This window comes from Ursus arctos, unplaced genomic scaffold, assembly GCF_023065955.2.
Source record: "Ursus arctos isolate Adak ecotype North America unplaced genomic scaffold, UrsArc2.0 scaffold_33, whole genome shotgun sequence".
Lineage (NCBI taxonomy): Eukaryota > Metazoa > Chordata > Mammalia > Carnivora > Ursidae > Ursus > Ursus arctos.
The window spans coordinates 32,498,229-32,516,982 of record NW_026623019.1 but is presented as its reverse complement, the minus strand read 5'-3'; positions in this window follow the sequence as shown (position 1 = coordinate 32,516,982).

Here is an 18,754-nt window from a genome sequence, read left to right as displayed (position 1 = left end):
TACATTCCACGTGGAATAAACAAATACTGAACGCATAGATACTGAGATCAGATTGGTAGGTGCCAGATTTGGGGATGGGGTGGTAAAAACGAGTGAAGGTGGCCAAAGTCTCAATGTTTGAGTGAGAAAATCTGACAGTCATGAAATGTTCTGTTCAGCATGGAGACTAAAACTAACCCTGAAGCATGGGGTATAGGTTTCCCTGCTCTTTGAAAGTACAGGGCTTCTGAGAAACCTTGCACAGCAGAAATGGTGTCAAGAAGGAATAACCATTAATTTACACAAACAATTAGACAGTGTGCTCAGACACCAAAATTCCTTCTCTTTGGATTTTGTAGGCCTCAGCACACAAGTTTCTAACTGAGACCCAGCATAAATGAAGATAAAGCACAGCAGAGGCTCACAGACACCATTCAAAGTGCTGGTGGCTGGATGCGGAGAGCGGTTCCCAGCGAAGGAGCTGGTTGGGGTGCACACTCCCTCTGTCGTGCTTCTCCCCAAAACAGATGCTGAACGCGATTCTCACTGTTCACCTTTTTTCATAAGAGGGAAATCCTCTTCAGGTCTCTTCCTGTTACTGAAGCTGGGTAATAACGTAGTTATTTCAAGAAAGCCCAGTGTCTTACTGTGAACGTTTAAAAAGTGGGGGATACTTGTACCTGAGCATTGCTGAGGGAGGAGATGTGAAAGGTTCTCCCAGACACAAACCTCAGCAGATCCACTGGGAAAGGCACCTTCCTCAGCATGCGGAACACGGACTACCTCCTACCCCCCGAGAAACCCTCTCCTTCCCCTTGATCAAGACAACCCACAACAGCTGGGAGTTACCCCAATTCCTCCGTTCTCCTGCTCCTAATAGCTAACCCATCAGCAAATCCTGTGAGCTCCATCTTCAAAATGGACCCAGAATAGTTCTAGGCACTCCATCTAAGGCCACCTGTCTGGTCCACAGTGCCTGAGTTCCTGGAAAAGCTTCGTCATTGACCTGCCTTGCCATCTTCAACCCTCTGTCATCTGTTCCAACACTGTAGCCAGGATGGCCCAGCGAAACAGGGTCTCATGGGGTTATAGCCCTGGAATGACTTTCTGTCACCCTCTGTCACCTTTCTGAGCTCATGTCCTAAGCTGTCTCCTGTGGCCAAAGGGCCTTCTTGCTGCTCCTGGACATACCTGGAATTCTCCTGCCCCAGAGCCCTTGCACATGCTTTCCCTTCTGTTCAGAATGCTCTTGATGTGTTCTCACTCACCTTCGGAGAAGTCTGAATTGGAGTGACAGGGACAGAAGATGAGGCTGTGTGTGTTGGGTGAGTCTGGTGCCACAGAAGAAGGTTCTCTGCCAGCTCTCCGCCTGTGCCTCACTTGACCTCAGCCAGGAACTTGCACACAGCCCTCACCTGTCACAACTCTCACCCAGGAGACCAATGCCACCCATGGAGCCCACCCTGCCCACACCCTGCTGCAGAATGCATTCAGCTCTCCTCTGGGACCCCTGTCAGCTTTACCCAGACCTGGAACTCCCCCGTCTCCTGCAAAGCTCCCGGATTCCTCCTCTTCTTCCAAAATCACACTGGCGCAAGGCTTCCATGAGAAAGCTATAACGCTAACTAATGAAAGGTTCACACCTACTTTCCCCTTCTGTTGCCTTTCTCTCCACCTTCTTTCCTACCTGTGCAAACTGTAACATATCAGTGGAACATGAACATGCTATGAGATCTGAAACTTTCACTGCAGCTTTCTGAGGACTCCTTATGTGATAAGACTCTATTGTATCCTACAACAGGGTGTTTTACAACTCTCATCTATAGAATAATACAGCCCAATTCACTACAACTTTACCTCACTCTTCATGAAGCAGAACACTTTTTCCTTTCTTCTTTTACTTAAATTCCAGTTAGTTCACATGCCATGGAATATTCGCTTCAGGGGTATGATTTAGTGATTCCTCACCTGCATACAGACCCGGTGCTCATCACATGTGCCCTCCTTAATACCCCTCACCCATTTAACTCTTCCCCCCACACCCTTGTCCTGCAGCAACACTCAGTTTGTTCTCCAAGGTTGAGTCTATTTCCTGGTTTGCCTCTCTCATCACCCCTCAACTCTGTTCATCTGTTTTTTTTTCTGAAATTCCACAAGCGTGAGAGCATAGGATATTTGTCTTTCCTCACTGATTTTGCTTTTCTTAATACACTATAGTTCCAGGCACATCATACAAATGTTAAGATTTCATTCTTTTTGAAGCTGGGTCATATTCCATTATATATGTATGTATCCCACATGCTTTATCCACTCATCAATGCATGGACTTTGGGGTTCTCTCCATAGTTTGGCTACTGTGGACATTACCGCCATAAACATCCTGGTGCATGGACCCCCTTTGAATCTGCATTTCTGTATCCTTTGTGTAAATACCTAGGAGAGCAATTGCTGGATCATGTGGTTGTTCAATGTTTAACTTTTTGAGGAACCCCCACACTGTTTCCCAGACTGGCTGCACAACTTTGCATTCCCACCAACAGGATGGGAGGGTTCCCCTTTAAGCAGAACATTATCTGCTGGCAAATTCATAAGAGGAAACAAAACCTCTGGGTGATGCACCCAGGGTCAGGCAAGCAGTTGGAGACTTCACCCCAAGGCTCCTGACACCAAGCCCCTTGAATCCACCAGCATGCCACTATCCAAAAGACTTCCCAGACTCTCCTTCTGACTCCACCACCAAAGAAACAACAGAGTAATATGGCACCTCAAAATATCGAGATAATACATTTAGTAAAACTAGAAAGTCAAGCTCAACTTTTAAACAGGAACAGGCCGCTTTGGATACTTTTCAATTTTCCCTCAACCCTAATTTTAACTCTTCTGATGAATAAACTAATCAATGATGAAACATCACCTTTGTCAAATGACATCATCCAAGTCTGTATCAGATGAAAAAAAGCCACCTAACTCTAGATGCTGGCCAATCAACCATATCTTAGGCCCAATTGAATAAACACTGTTAGATGAAGGAACAAATTAGATGTTACAAACAGGCACAGAGTGAATCTCACCTTCCCTTTCTAATAAAAGAGGGTTCCTAGGAAACAGATGGTCAAAATACATTTGTAAGCAATAAATGGACAGAGAATTTGTGATCCCCTGCAAAGTTCTACCTGCAGGGAAACTAAGTAATTCTTGCACCAAACCCAGAATGCTGGCAGCTACTTCAATTTTACTTTGTGGCTCAACTAGAGAAAAGAGAAAAGCCCAGGAGGTTTGGGATAATGAGAGGTTTTACCTCCAGCCCTGACATAGATAGGACATTTTGCCAAACATACCTGTGATTTCTCTGAACACAGGCGTCGTGTGACAAGCTGCCTCACTGACTCCGATGCTGACGTTCAAAACCTCGGGTGTCTTGGAGCCAGAGCAGAGAAGTGCTGTCAGCTGTGGAGAAGTAGGCACCGCTGACCTAAAGCCTGCACACCTGCTTTGGTTTCTGGGCAAAGGGGCAACACATACTTGTTGTTTAGCAGTAATTATCTTCCTTCTCAATAGACCAATGACCTTGCCTTTTCTGGAAGGCAGACTTATTCTTCTAAAGAAACCCTCAATTCATCTATTCCCAATGCAAGTAGAGTGGAACATTTATTTCTCACTTAAATAGAAAACACTGTTATTGTCGACACTGTGTGAATGAACTTTTAAAAACATTTTAGAGAGAAAGGAAGAGACCTTTATTCAAACCCAAGTCAGGACAGCTGCCTCAGAGACACAATCTTCACCAAGAAGGGAGTGCTCTGGGGAAGGAACATTTGGGGCAGGGTTATATATTTTGTACTGTTTTTTTTTTTTTTTACGTACAGAGTTACACACCACAATGAGGATCTTCTTAGATTCCAGAAAGTGAGAGACTCTTTCTTATGTTTTCAGTATGTACATGTCAGTATGACTTTAATCTTATGGGAGCCAAAGAGGTTCTTTATTTTTTCTTATATTTATGTTGGCATTTTTTGGTTATTGTTTTCTTCTCGAAGCAGATGTACAACATGTGCTTGGGGCAGAAATAGGACCCATGCTTTGAGGTTTTGCCCAGTCACTTTGAGCCGGTAAAATGTTAAAGGATAGCTTCCCTGGGAGCCCAGGATCAGGGCCCACAGATGATATAAGATAAAAATTCCTTTTATCACTATAATTACTCCTAAAAGGAGGAATTTGAGACAAAAGCACCTTTCACAAGAGTATCAAGAAATCAAAATGATGTCCACGGAAGGCTGCATGCTCCATGGTCAGCACAGGTAACAGAAGTGTTCACAGTCTCTGGACTCCTGCCCTTTTCCTGCCCGAATCTCTGAAGCACACAGACCACTTAAAATCAGAATTGTAGAACTGCTAGACACCTTAGAGATGTCTGGCACCATTCCCTTGGACTGCCGAATAAAACACAGTAGCTCGTTGTCTCAAACTAATTTCAACATGAAGTGCCCCCTAGATGCACTAAGTTCTTTCTCTGCAAATGTTGACTAAAGTAAGTCACAGTCATACCATATAAGCACTACGATGGCTGGGAAGTCATCGTAGGTTAGGGAATATTTTAGCCATGTTTATAAGCATTGGCTCACTTTGTAGAAGAGGCTGAGCTGAGTGTTTTTAAATACTATTTCAGACCTGTTTTACAGCACCCTCTGAACATACCAGAGCCTGAATCGACTAAAAAAGATAGTTGGTTTCAGTAACTTTAATACCAGGGAAATATTATACTGTCTGTATTCCTTAGGATCTTTGAGTATCTTACCCAGAGGTCCTCCCCTGAGATAATTATCTTAATGATCACCATGGGCAGAGGTGAAAAGGCCCGCTGAATTTGTTCCAGTTGTCCACATGACAAGAAAATCCTGATACTTGATAGGTTTCCAGATTGAGAATACCAGAGATAAGAGGAAGATAGTACCCTGTATGGAACAGCAAGGGATTTGGAGGTAATTTGGGGATCCCACTTAGGTTTCTGACACTAAAATCCTCTGTGACTCATATCATCTGAATCCCGTTCTAACCACCTGAAAATGTGCCTAAAAATATCTACACCCTAGTTTGAAGATTAAGAGGCAGAATGCTACAAAGAGCCAGTATGACGGCTCTCAAGAACAGGTACTCAGGAAGCCATAATTGCTATTGGGTCTATTTCTTTTATGGAAAAAGAACACATGTTGTATCCATATTTCTAATAGATGACTCACCAGATGATTTTCAAACCTGAAGGAAGGCCAAGAAGTTGCTCTTGTGTCATATTTCACTCAGAAATCATGTTGTTGGACTGGTGAGGACGATACGATAGCAACATCATCACTAAGAGTGGGTAGCTTCTAATTTCCATACGGCCATGTTGACCCCCTTAGCTCAGAGCCACCAGAAAGGGCAGCTGGGGAGGGGGCACCGCCGTCACTATGAGTGGGGAGCTTCCCATTTCCATATGGCCATGATGACCCCCTTAGCTCAGGGCCACCAGAAAGGACAGCTGAGGGGGACCACAGGCCAAGGATGCCAGGTGTGGCTGGGGCAGGCAGAACTCTGACTTAAGGCTCAACTCCTGTCTAGGTTATTATAATGCTCTTCACAAAGAAAGTGCCATTGTGTGTGAGCCCTCATGTAGAAAAGGTTCAGAATTTCCATTGAGATTCCCTCTCTGACCTTTAGGATATGTAGCAAAGTTCCATTTAATTTTTAAACACTGAAGGACTTCCTGGTTTTTTTTCGCTATGACTGTGGCTCAATTCCCCTGTGGTCTAAGAATAGAATCTAGTTAATTTCAGGGTTTAACATTTGTAGCCTTGATTCGTGGCCCCACCTATCATCTATTTGGGTAAAGAGTCTATGACCACTTGAAAATAATGTATTCTGCACTTATTATGGAATGTTCCCTATATGTCAATTAGGTCACATTTTTACCAATGTTTTGTCTGCTTTTTCTGTCAGATATTGAGAAAAGTATATTAAAATCTTCAAACAATGGTGCTCTATTCAAAGAGGAATCGGAGAATCTACCAGTGGTAGAAGGCAAGAGAAACAAAAAGTATAAGAATTGAGGGGATAATTGTGACTATTCACAGATAATACGATTGTGTACATAGAAAATCCAAAACAGTCTATAAATACCCTATTAGAATTAAAAATGCAATTTATAAATTTGAGATGGATTGTAGCTTCCCATTGGACAGTTTCTGAAAGAAAACTTAGAACCTGTCAATCTTGGGGTAGGACATAGGGTGCACTAACCATTTAAAATAATTCAGTGGGACTTCATAAAAATGTGACATTTCTCCTTATCTTATGACCATATGAAAATGAAAAAGTGAACCGCAGGCTGGGAAGTAAAGATTTGCAATACACACACTGACAAAGACTTGTCAATAAAGAATTCCTGCTCATCAAACATAGAAAGTCTATTTATAAACGAATACTTCACAAAAGATTGACTGATGGCCAATAAGAACAGGAAAGGGTGCTCTACAGTATTATTTTCAGGAACAGCAAGGCCTTTCCTAAAATGAAAACATACACACAAACCAGTATTCCCTAGATGGATGACGTCCCAATTTCTGAGGACAGCTTGAAGAACAGACTAGCATCAAAGTAAAGTGATGGAATTCCTGACACTCAGAGGATGGACAATTGACCTCAAACTACAGTACAATTTCTAGGCATCATTCGGTCCTCTGAAGGCAGACAACTACCACACCGCTTCCTACACCACACAGGTTGCTTCCCAACCCCTACCATAAAAGGAGAAAATGAGAAACAGATAGGACTAGTAGGAAATAACAAAAATCACATGTGGAGATTATCCTGAAACACACTGATCACATAACTAGTGTAAGGAAGTGTAGGGAACTGACAAGGACAGAGACTCAAGAGGTACTTCTTTGGGAAATGCTGTCTGAAATCATCACACCTTGGTACGAGCTAATGAGGGCTCTGAACATACCCTAGGGTTTTATCACAAGGGTCTGCAACATCATCGCTGAGGACTGAAACTCTTCAAGACCTCAAAGCTTGCCTGATTGACTATTGGACTAAGAGATTCCCATGTTCTGAAAACAGATACCAGCTCATTGAAAGGTTCACCTGGGCTCTCTCGGAGGCCCTACAAGAAGCTGAACCATTCACTGAAAATCAATTACACACACACACACACACACACACACACACACACACCTGTCATTTCAGCAATTACTTAAACATTCAAGGTTCTTCCTACCTTTTCTTTTTCACATTGATATTTATACTCACATGAAATGTCATCATTCCTAATGAACACTGATGTCAAAATAGAGATCCATTGACACAATATTCACAAAATGGAACTTCCCTGCTGTAATTTTCAATATAGTGTTTTTTACAGTTCATACATATTTTAGGTTTTTGGTAACTTATACAGGAGAAGATCAGCATTGAAAAACTCTGAATACTGACAATGAGTTTTAAGCCTAGAGAACAAAAATTGTCCAATTTCATAGATAATAAGGAACCAAAGGGAAAGCATGGAAGCTGTAGTTGAATAATTTTACACATGTGCATCCTCTATTATTCTACTACTGAGGGGCGTGTTTTATTACCACTATACATGCATCAGTTATCTTCCACATGCACCTGCACAGGTATAATGAATTACTACTGTAGAATGAAATGTCTGGGAACTACTTGGCAGCATCTATAATGAACAATGAAATTTCGATCTTATATTTGGTGAAATTCCACTGTCTGTCCCTTTAGACAATGGACCCTAAACAGAAGGGGGAATGAACCACGAGAGACTATGGACGCTGGGCAACAATCTGAGGGCTTCAGAGGGGAGAAGAGTGGGGGATTGGGATGGGCCAGTGATGGGTATTAAGGAAGGTACATATTGCATGGAGCACTGGGTGTTATATGCAAATAATGAATCACGGAACACTACATCAAAAACTAAGGAAATACTGTATAGTGACTAACATATCATAATAAAAAATTATTATTAGAAGAAAAATAAAGGTAAAAAAAAAACCAATACAGCTCTTCTGTTTCAAGAACAATCACAATTGAGAAAAAACTAACTTCCAATCCCTAAAGCAAAACACAGACCAAGTTCCATTTCACTCCCCTTTATTCACATTCTCTGTGGGTTCTAAGCTATTTCCCTACCTCCTTTCCTGCTGCGCAGGGAGCCCGGGCTCGATCCCAGAACCCTGAGATCATAACCTGAGCCAAAGGCAGATGCTTAACTGGCTGAGCCAGCCAGGAGCCCCAGCCATGTTTTTCTTAAGCAAAAGGACACTTTCTCACAATGCCTTCACATGACTTCACATGGTACCAGAGACCTGCATTTGCCTCTAGGAGGTTGCAGATGAAGGCAATTGCAAACTCTCACAGTGGTTTATCAAATACAATGACCTGCCTGGTGACAGTGAAACTCTTATGAGCCCACGAGTGGGTGCTGTGACACTCAGCTGTGGCTGGGCTGGCACAGAGAACCAAATCCATTTCCCTGCCTGATGTCTGTGAGGAACAGATGCCCCCACTGTGAATGAGACCCTGCCACTGAGCTGTCCAGTGATGGCCATCCTCACGGAGGATGAGGATAAAGGACAATGCCTGAGGAGACCTCATCTGTCTCTTTTATCTTTTCGTATTTTTGACAGTGGACAAATCACTGCCTAGGAGTCCCCAACTACCTTAGTCTCATCTGTGAATGGCCAAGAGGTTTTACAAAACACTTAAGATTTTGACCTCACAGATGCCCACAACCACTTACCATAGGGATTCAACATTAAGCAAAGATACTGTTCGTTGGAAGAGAGGTCCTGCCCACTGTTGTTTCTCACTTATATGCTCATCTTCCTTACCTCATGGTAACATAACCACCTTGATTCCTGCTTCCGTCTTCAGGAAGGCTGATGTGACTTGAAGGGCATTACCCTGACATCGTTTTTCTTAGCAATAAGATATGGACATTTCCCTAGTCCTACACACCCAAAGTTGAATCCGAATCAGGATTGAGGAGGCTGATGAGAATTGAAGGTGTTTTCCTGCACAGGGTGGCTTATTACCAATAAGGATGGGTCAGAGTCCTCAAAATTCCAGAACCTTTTGATTAATGCTTCCTACTCGTGAAAGATGATGTACATTGTTCTTTCCCTGTATAGTGTGGTGACTCAGAGAAAAGTGCTTAGCCCTTTTGTCAGACTTCTACGACCACTTTGGGGCTGGCTTCCATATTCACAAAGGATGATGTTAGGGCTAAGAGGGTTTCTGTACACTGTTATTTCTTACAGATAAGTGTATGGCATTTTTGTTACATTGCCAGAACCACTTAGCGCCGGGCTTGCTGGCCTCCTGAGGACGAACCCTAACCCTAGTTGGGCCCCCGAGGGGCCCCTCCCAAGGGGCCTGGCACCACAACGCCGGGGATTGGGGACCCCTGAGCCCAGCGCTGGAGTCACCCTGCTGCCCCCAGCAACCCGGGCTGCTGGGGGCGCCTCCAGTCTTTCAGGGCGAGAGAACAGGCAGGGTCCTCCAAGCCCCCGGTGACCTTCGAAGGCCCCCTGCGCCAAAACTCTTGGGCCCACACTCCCTCTCGCCAGTGCCCTCACCTCGGCCTGCCCCTCCGCCTGCCGCAGAGCTGGCGGAAGGGGCCTGCTGGAATCCTGGAGGCTAACACTTACCCTAGGTCGGCCCCGAGAGGCCCCTCCCAAGGAGCCTGGCAAGGCAATGCTGGGGATTTGGGACCCCCGAGCCCCAGTGCTGGACTCACTCTGCCACCCCGCAAGCACCCAGGGTGCTAGGGGCATGGGCAGTCATTCAGGAAGGGAGAACGGGCAGGGCCCTCTGATCCACCTGCAACCTTCGAAGGCCCCCCGCGCAAAAACTCTGGCTCCCACGCTCCTGCTCACCAGCGCCCTAACCTCGGCCCACCCCTCCGCTGACTGCAGAGCTGGCGGATCCAGCCTGCTGGCTTCCTGGTGGCTAACCGTATCCCTAGGTCACCCCCAAAGGGCCCCTCCCAAGTGGCCTGGCGCCGCATGCCAGGGATTGGGGACCCCCAAGTCCCAGCGCCGGACGCACCCTGCTGCCCCGCTGCCACATGGGGTGCTAGGGGCATCGCCAGTCCTTCAGGGCGACAGAACGTGCAGGACCCTCCGAGCCACCTACGACCTTCGAAGGCACCCCGAGCCAAAGCCAAATGCTCTGGCCCACGCTCCCACTCGCCAGCTACCTCACCTCGACCCACACCTCCATTCACTGCACATGGGCGGAACGAGCCTGCCAGTCTCCTGGGGGCTAACCCTAACCCTAGGTCAGCCCCCAAGGTGCCCGTCCCAAGGGGCCTGGCGCCGCAACGCCGGGTATTAGGGACCCCCGAGCCCCAGCACCGGAATCACCGTGCTGCCCCGCCACCACCCGGGCCGCTAAGGGTGCCGCTGGTCATTCAGTGCAGGAGAACGGGCAGGGCCCTCCGAGCCCACAGTGACCTTTGAAGGCCCCCCCATCCAAAACGCTTGAGCCCATGCTCCCGCTCCTCAGCGCCCTCACCTTGGCCCGCTCCTCCGCTCCCTGCAGAGCCTGTGGATGAGGCCTGCCCTCCTCCTGGGGCTACCCATAACCCTAAGTTGGCCCCTGAGGGGCCCCTCTGAAGGGGCCTGGCACTACAATGCCTGGGATTGGGGACCCCTGAGCTCCAGTGCCGAACTCACCGTGTAGCCCCGCCACCACCCGGGCTGCTAGGAACACCGTCGGTCATTCAAGGAGGGAGAACGGGCAGATCCCTCCAAGCACCTGGCGACCTTCAAAGGCCCCCCATGCCAAAACGCTTGGGCCCATGGTCCCACTCGCCTGCACCCTCACCTCGGTCCGCCTCTCCACTCGCTGCACAGCCGGTGGATCAGGACTGCCAGCCTCCTGGGTGTTACCCTAACCTTTGGTGGGCCCCCGAGGGGCCCATCCCAGGTTTCTATTGCCGCAACACCAGGGATTGGGGACTCCCGAGCTCCAGCGCCCAACTCACCCTCCCGCCTACCGCCACCTGGGCCGCTAGGGGCGCCGCCATTCATTCAGCGAGGGAGAATGGCAAGGGCCCTCCAAGTCACCGGCCACCTTCGAAGGCCCCCCGCACCAAAACGCTTGGGCCAACGCTCCCGCTGGCCAGCGCCCTTACCTCGGCCCTCCCCTCCGCTCGCCGCACAGCTGGCAGATCGGGCCTGGGGGCCTTCTGGGGGCTAACCCAAACCCTAGGTCGGCCCCCTAGTGGCCCCTCCCAAGGGGCCTGGCGCCACAATGATGGGGATTGGGGACTCCTGAGCCCCAGCGCCGGACTCACCATGCCCCCCACTGCCACCCGGGCCACAAGGGGCACCCCTGGTCATTCAGCGCAGAACGGGCAGGACCCTCTGAGCCCCTGGTGACCTTCGAAGGCCCCTCGCTCCAAAACTTTGGGCCAACGTTCCCGCTCGCCAACGCCCTCATCTCAAACCGCCCCTCTGCTCACTGCACAGCTGGCAGATCCGGCCTACTGGCCTCCTGGGGGTAACCCTAACCCTAGGTCGGCACCCAAGGGGGCCATCTCAAGGGGTCTGGGGCCACAACGCCGGGGATTGGTGACCCCCCAGCCGCAGCGCCGGACTCACTTTGCCGCTCCATCGCCACCGGGGCCGCTAGGGGCCCCTATGGTCCTTTAAGGCGGGGAACGGGCAGGGCCCTCCGAGCCCCCGGCGACCTTCAAAAGCCCCCCAAGGCAAAACGCTTCGTCTAACACTTCTGTTCCTCAGTGCCCTCACCTCGGCCCGCCCCTCTGCTTGCCGCACAGCCAGCGGATCGAGCCTCCCAGCCTCCTGGGGGCTAACACTAACCCTAGGTAGGCCCCCTAGGGGCCCATCCCAAGGGGCTTGGCTCCGCAATGACGGGGATTGGGGACCCCGGAGCCCCAGCACCGGACTCACACTGCCGCTATGCCGCCCCCAGGGCTGCTAGGGTCACTGCCGGTCATTCAATGCGGGAAAATGGGCAGTGCCCTCTGAGCCGCGGCAACTTTCGAAGGGTTCCCTCGCCAAAACGCTTGGGCCCACGCTTCCACTCTCCAGCACCCTCACCTCGGCCCGCCCTTCTGCACACCGCACAGCCGGCAGATCAGGCCTACCAGCCTCCTGGGGGCTAACACTAACCCTAGGTAGGCCCCCTAGGGCGCCATCCCAAGTGGCCTGGCGCCGCAATGCCGGGGATTGGGGAACCCCGAGCGCCAGCGCTGGACTCACCCTGCCGCCCCGCCGTCACCTGGGCCGCTAGGTGCACCGCCTATCATCCAGGGCGGGTGAACAGGCAGGGTCCTCCGAGGCCCCTGCGACATTAGTAGGCGCCCCGCGCCAAACGCTTGGGCCCACGCTCCCGCTCGCCAGCGCCCTCACCTCCGTCCGCCCTTCCACTTGCTGTACAGCTGGCGGATCGGGACGGCCGGTCTCCTGGGTGTTACCCTAACCCTAGGTTGGCCCCCAAGGGGCCCCTCCCAAGGAGCCTGGGGCCGCAACGCCGGTAATTGGGGACCCCAGAGCCCCAGTGTGGGACTCAACCTGCCGCTCCGCCACCATCCGGGCTTCTAGGGGCGCCGCCAGTCATTCAGGGCATGAGAACCGGCAGGGCCCTCCTAGCCCACGGTGACATTTGAAGGCGCCCTGCGCCAAAACGCTTGGGCCCACGCTCCCGCTCACCAGCGTCCTCACCTAGGCCCGCCCCTTCGCTCGCCCGACAGAGGGCGGGTCGGGCCTGCCCGACTCCTGGGGGCTAACTCAAACCCTAGGTCGGCCCCCGAGGGACCCGTCCGATGGGGCCTGGCGCCTCAACGCCTGGGACTGCTGAACCACGAGCTCCAGCGCCGGACTGACCGTGCTGCCCTGCTGACACCCGGGCCTCTAGAGGCGCTGCTGGTCATTCAGGGCGTGAGAATGGGCAGGGCCCTCCGAGCCCCCGTTGTCCTTCGAAGGCCCACCGCACCAAAACGCTTGGGTCCAGGCTCGCGCTCGCCAGCGCCCTCACCTCAGCCCGCCCCTCCGCTCGCCACCCAATGGGTGGATCGGGCCTGCCGGCCTCCTGGGGGTTAACCCTAACCCTAGGTCGACCACCGAGGGGCCCTTCCCCAGGGGCCTGGCACCGCAACGCGGGGATTGGGGACCCCCGAACCCCAGCACCAGACTAAACTTACCGCTCTGCCTGCGGCCGGGCCGCTAGGGGCGCCACCGGTCATTCATGGCGGGAGAACGTGTAGGGCCCTCCGAGCCCCCGGCGACCTATGAAGTTCCCCCGCGCCAAAACGGTTGGGCCCACGCTCCTGCTCGCCAGCACCCTCATCTCGGCCCGCACCTCTGCTCGTAGCAGAGCCCGTGGATCGGGCCTGCCGGCCTCCTGGGGGCAAACTCTAACCCTAGGTCGACCACCGAGGGGCCCTTCCCAAGCGGCCTGGCGCTGCAACGCCAGGGATTGGGGACCCCCGAACTCCAGCGCCTGACTCCCCCTGCTGCCCCGCCACCACCCTGGCCGCTAGCGGCGCTGCAGGTCATTCAGGGCGTGAGAAAGGGCAGGGCCCTCCGAGCCCCCGGAGACCTTTGAAGGCACCCTGCATCAAAACGCTTGCACCCACAATGCTGCTAGGCAGCGCCCTCACCTCAGCCCGCCCCTCTGATCGTCGCACAGCCGGCGGATCGGGCCTGCTGGCCTCCTGGGGCCTAACCCTAAACTAGGTCGGTCCCCGAGGGGCCCCTCCCAAGGGGCCTGGCTCCGCAACACCAGGTATTGGGAACCCCCGAGCCCCAGCGCCAGACTCACCGTGCCGCCCAGCGGCCAACCGGGCCGCTAGCGGCGCCGCAGGTCATTCAGGGCATGAGAAAGGGCAGGGCACTCCAAGCCCCGGGCAACCTTCGAAGGCACCCTGCATCAAAACACTTGCGCCCACGCTCCCGCTAGGCAGTGCCCTCACCTCAGCCCGCCCCTCTGATCATCGCACAGCTGGCGGATCGGGCCAGCCGGCCTCCTGGGAGATAACCATAACCCTAGGTCGGCCCACAAGGGCCCCTCCCAAGGGGCTTGGTGCCGTACGTGGGGATTGGGGACCCCCGAGCCCCTGCGCAGGACTCAACGTGTAGCCCCGCCTCCACCCTGGCTGATAGGGGTGCCACCGGTCATTCAGGGCAGGAAATGGGCAGGGCCCTCAGAGCACCCGGAGACCTTTGAAGCCTCCCCGCGCCAAAACCCTTGGGCCCACGCTCCCGCTCGCCAGCAGCCTCACCTCGGCCCGCCCCTCCGCTCACCGCACAGCTGGCTGATCGGGCCTGACGGCCTCCTGGGAGCTAACCCAAACCATACGTCGGCCCAAGTGGGGCCCCTCCCAAGGGGCCTGGCACCGCCACGCCGGGGCTTGGCGACCCCCGAGCACCAGCGCAAGACTCACCCTGCCGCCTCGCCAGGACCTGGCCCGCTAGGAGCGCTGTCCTCATTCAGGGCGGGAGAATGGGCGGGGACCTCAGAGCCACCAGCGACCTTCGAAGGCCCTCCGTGCCAAAACGCTTGGGCCCACGCTCCCGATCGCCAGCGCCCTCACCTCGGCCCACCACTCCGCTCGCCGCACAGCTGGCGGATCGGGCCTGCCGGCCTCCTGGGGGCTAACCCTAACACTAGGTCGCACCCGAGGGGCCCCTCCCAAGGGGCCTGGCTCTGCAACACCGGGGATTGGGGACCCCCGGGCCCCAGCACCAGACTCACTCTGCTGCCCCTCTGCAACCCGAGCCACTAGGTGCGCCGTCGGGCTTTCAGCGCAGTAGAACGGGAAGTGCGCTTTGAACCCCTGGCAACTTTTGAATGCCCCCACGCCAAAATGCTTGGGCCCACGCTCCGGCTCTACAGTGCCCTCACCTCGGCCTGCCCCACTGCTTTCTACACAGCTGGCGGATCCGGTCTGCTGGCCTCCTGGAGGCTAACACTAACGCTGGTTCGGGCCCCGAGGGCCCTTCCCAAAGGGCCTGGCGCCCCAACGCCGAGTATTGGGGACCCCCGTGCCCCAGCGCCAGACTTACTGTGCTGCCCCACCGCAACCCGGGCCACTAGGGGCACCGCCGGTCATTCAGGTCGGGAGAACGGGCAGGGCCTTCCGAGCCCCCAGCGACTTTCGAAGGCCCCCCACGCCAAAAGGCTGGGCCCACGCCCCCGTACACCAGCGCCCTCACCTCGGCGCGCTGCTCTGCTCGCAGCACAGCCAGCGGATGAGGCCTGCCAGCTTCATGGGACCTAACCCTAAACCTAGGTCGGCCCCCAATCGGCCCCTCCCAAGGAGCCTGGAGCTGCAAGGCCTGGGATTGGGGGCCCCCGAGCCCCAGCACCGGACTCACCCGGCCACCCCACAACAACCCGCGGCACCAGGGGCGCCGCCGGTTATTCAGGGCGGGAGAACGGGCAGGGCCCTCCGAGCCCCCGGCAACTTTTGAAGGCCCCCCACGCCAAAACGCTTGGGCCCACGCTCCCGCTCACCAGTGCCCTCAACTCAGGCCACCCCACCGTTGCCGCACAACAGGCGGATCGGGCCTGCCGATCCCCTGGGGAATAACCCTAACTCAAGGTCGGTGCTCGAGGGGCCCCTCCCAAGGGGCCTGGCACTGCAACGACAGAGATTGGGGACCCCCGAGCCCCAGCTCTGAACACACCCTGCAGCCCCACCGCCAACGGAGCCGCTAGGGGCGCCGCTGGTTATTCAGGGCAGGAGAATGGGCAGGGACCTCCGAGACATGACAACATTCGAAGGCCCAGGACGCCAAAACGCTGGGGCCCACACTCCCACTTGGCATCCCCCTCAACTCGGCCCACACCTCCACTCCTCGCACAGCCGGCAGATCGGGCCTGCCGGCCTCCTGGGCGCTAACCCTAACCCTAGGATGGCCCCTGAGGGTCCCTTCCTAAGGAGCCTTGTGGCAGAACGCCAGGGATTGGCGACCCCCAAGCCCCAGGGCCCAGTGCACCCTGCCGCCCCGCCCCCAACGGTCCGCTAGGGGCGCCACGATTCATTCTGGGTGGGAGAACTGGCAGGGGCCTCCGAACCCCCGCCCACCTTCGATGGCACCCGGAACCAAAATGCTTGTGCCCAGGCTCATGTTCACCAGCACCCTCACCTCGGCCCAACTCTCTGCTCCATGCACAGGCGGTGTATAGGGCCTGCCAGCCTCCTGGGAGCTAACCCTAACTGTAGGTCAGCCCCCGAGGGGCCCTTCCCAAGTGGCCTGGCGCCCCAACGCTGGGGATGGGGCAACCGAGCCCAAGTGCCGGACTCACCCTGCTGCCCTTCAGCCACCTGAGACACTAGGGGCCCTGCCGGTCATTCAGAGTGGGAGAATGGGCAGGTCCCTCGGAGCCACCGCCGACCTTTGAAGGCCCCCCACGCTAAAACGCTTGGGCTCATGCTCAGGCTCGCCAGTGCCCTCACCTCGGCCCACCCTGCTGCGTGCCGCACAGACGCTGATCAGGTCCACCAGCCTCCGGGGGGCTAACCATAACCCTAGATCGACCCCCGAGGGGCCCCTCCCAAGGGGCCTGGCGCCGTAATGCCGGGGATTGGGGACCCTGAGCCTCAGCACCTGACTCACCCTGCCACCCAGCCGCCACCCAGGGGTTTGGGGTGCTGCCGTTCATTCAGGGCGGGAGAACGGGCAGGGCCCTCCGAGACACGGTGACCTTCGAATCCCCCCCGCGCCAAAACGCCCGTGCCCACACTCCCAAACACCAGCGCCCTCACCTCAGTCCGCCACTCCACTCTCCACACAGCTGGCGAATAGGACCTGCCGAGTTCTTAGGGGCTAAACCTAACCCTAAGTTGTCATCCGAGGGGCCCCACCCAAAGGGCCTGGCCCAGCATCGCTGGGGATTGGAGATACCCGAGCCAGAAGGCCTGACTCACCCTGCCACCCCTCACCACCCGGGCCGCTAGGGGCGCCGCCATTCATTCAGGGTGGGAGAACTGGCAGGGCACTTCGAACCCCCACCGACCTTTGAAGGCGTTCTGAACCATTCAGGGCGGTAGAACGGGCAGGGCCCTCGGAGACACAGTGACCTTCGAAGGCCCCCCGCGCCAAAACGCCTAGGCCCACTCTCCCACTCACCAGCGCCCTCACCTAGGTCTGCCACTCTGCTCTCCACGCAGCTGGCGAATAGGGCCTGCTGGCCTCCTAGGGGCTAAACCTAACCCTAGGTCAGCCTCCGAGGGGCCCCTCCCAAGGGGCCTGGTGCCGCAATGTTGGGGATTGGGGACCCCCTAGCCCCAGCGCCAGATGCACCCTGCCGCCCCTCCCCACCCGGGCCGCTAGGGGCGCCACCATTCATTCAGGGTGGGAGGATGGACAGGGCCCTCCGAATCCCCGCCAACGTTCGAAGGCGCCCCGAACCAAAACGCTTGGGCCCAGGCTCATATTCACCAGCCCCCTCACCTCAGCCCAACTCTCCGCTCGACGCCCAGGTGGTATATCCGGCCTGCCGGCCTCCTGGGGGCTAAGCCTAACCATAGTTCGGCCCCCGAGGGGCACGTACCAGGGGACTGGCATCACAACGCTGGGAATGGGGACCCTGAGCCCAAGTGCCAGACTCACCCTGCTGCCCTTCAGCCACCCGAGCCGCTAGAGACCACTGGTCAATCAGGGCGGGAGAATGGGCAGGGCCCTCCGAGTCCCCGCTGACCTTCGAAGGCCCGCCGCGCAAAAACATTGGCTCCCATCATCCTGCTCGCCAGCGCCCTCACCTTGGCCTGCCTCTCCGCTTGCTGCAGAGCCAGTGGATAGTGCCTGCCAGGCTCCTGGGGGCTAACTGAAATCCTAGGTCAGCCCCATGGGGCACAACCCAAGGGGCCTGGCTCTGCATCGCTGGGGATTGGTGACTCAGAGCCCCAGAGCCAGACTCACCCTGCCGGACTTTCGCCACCCAGGCCGCTAGGGGCGCCGCCTCTCATTCAGGGCGGGAGAACGGACAGGGACCTGGAGAAACCGGCGACATTTGAAGCCTCCCGCACCAAAATGCAGGGACCCACGCTCCCACTCGCCAGAGCCTTTACCTCGGCCCATGTACCTATCGCCGCCCAGCCAGAGGATTGGGCCTGCCGGCCTCCTGGGTGCTAACTCTAACCCTAGGTCGGCCTGCAAGGAGCCCCTCCCAAGGGGCCTGGCCCCGCAACGCTGGGGATTGGGGATCCCTGAGCTGCAGCACGGGACTCACCCTGCCACCCCACAGCCAACGGGGCCGTAAAGCGCGCCGCTGGTTATTCAGGGCAGGAGAATGGGCAGGGCCCTTCGAGTCATGGCAACATTCGAAGGCCCAGGGAACCAAAACGCTGGGGATCATGCTCCCGCTCTGCATCACCCTCAACTCGGCCCGCACCTCCACTCTTCACAGAGCCGGCGACTCGGGCCTGCCGGCCTCCTGGGCACTAACCCTAACCTTAGGACAGCCCCTGAAGGTCCTTCCTGAGGGTCCTGGCACGGCAATGCCAGGGATTGGGGACCCCCAAGCCCCAGCGCCAGATTCACGCTGCCGCCCTGCCCCACACGGGCTGCTAGGGGCGCCACCATTCATTCAGGGTGGGAGAACTGGAGGGCCCTCCGAACCCCTGCGGACATTCGAAGGCACACCGAACCAAAACGCTTGGGCCCAGGCTCATGTTCACCAGCACCCTCACCTCGCCCCAACTCTCCGCTCGACGCACAGGTGGTGTATCGGGCCTGCGGGGCTCCTG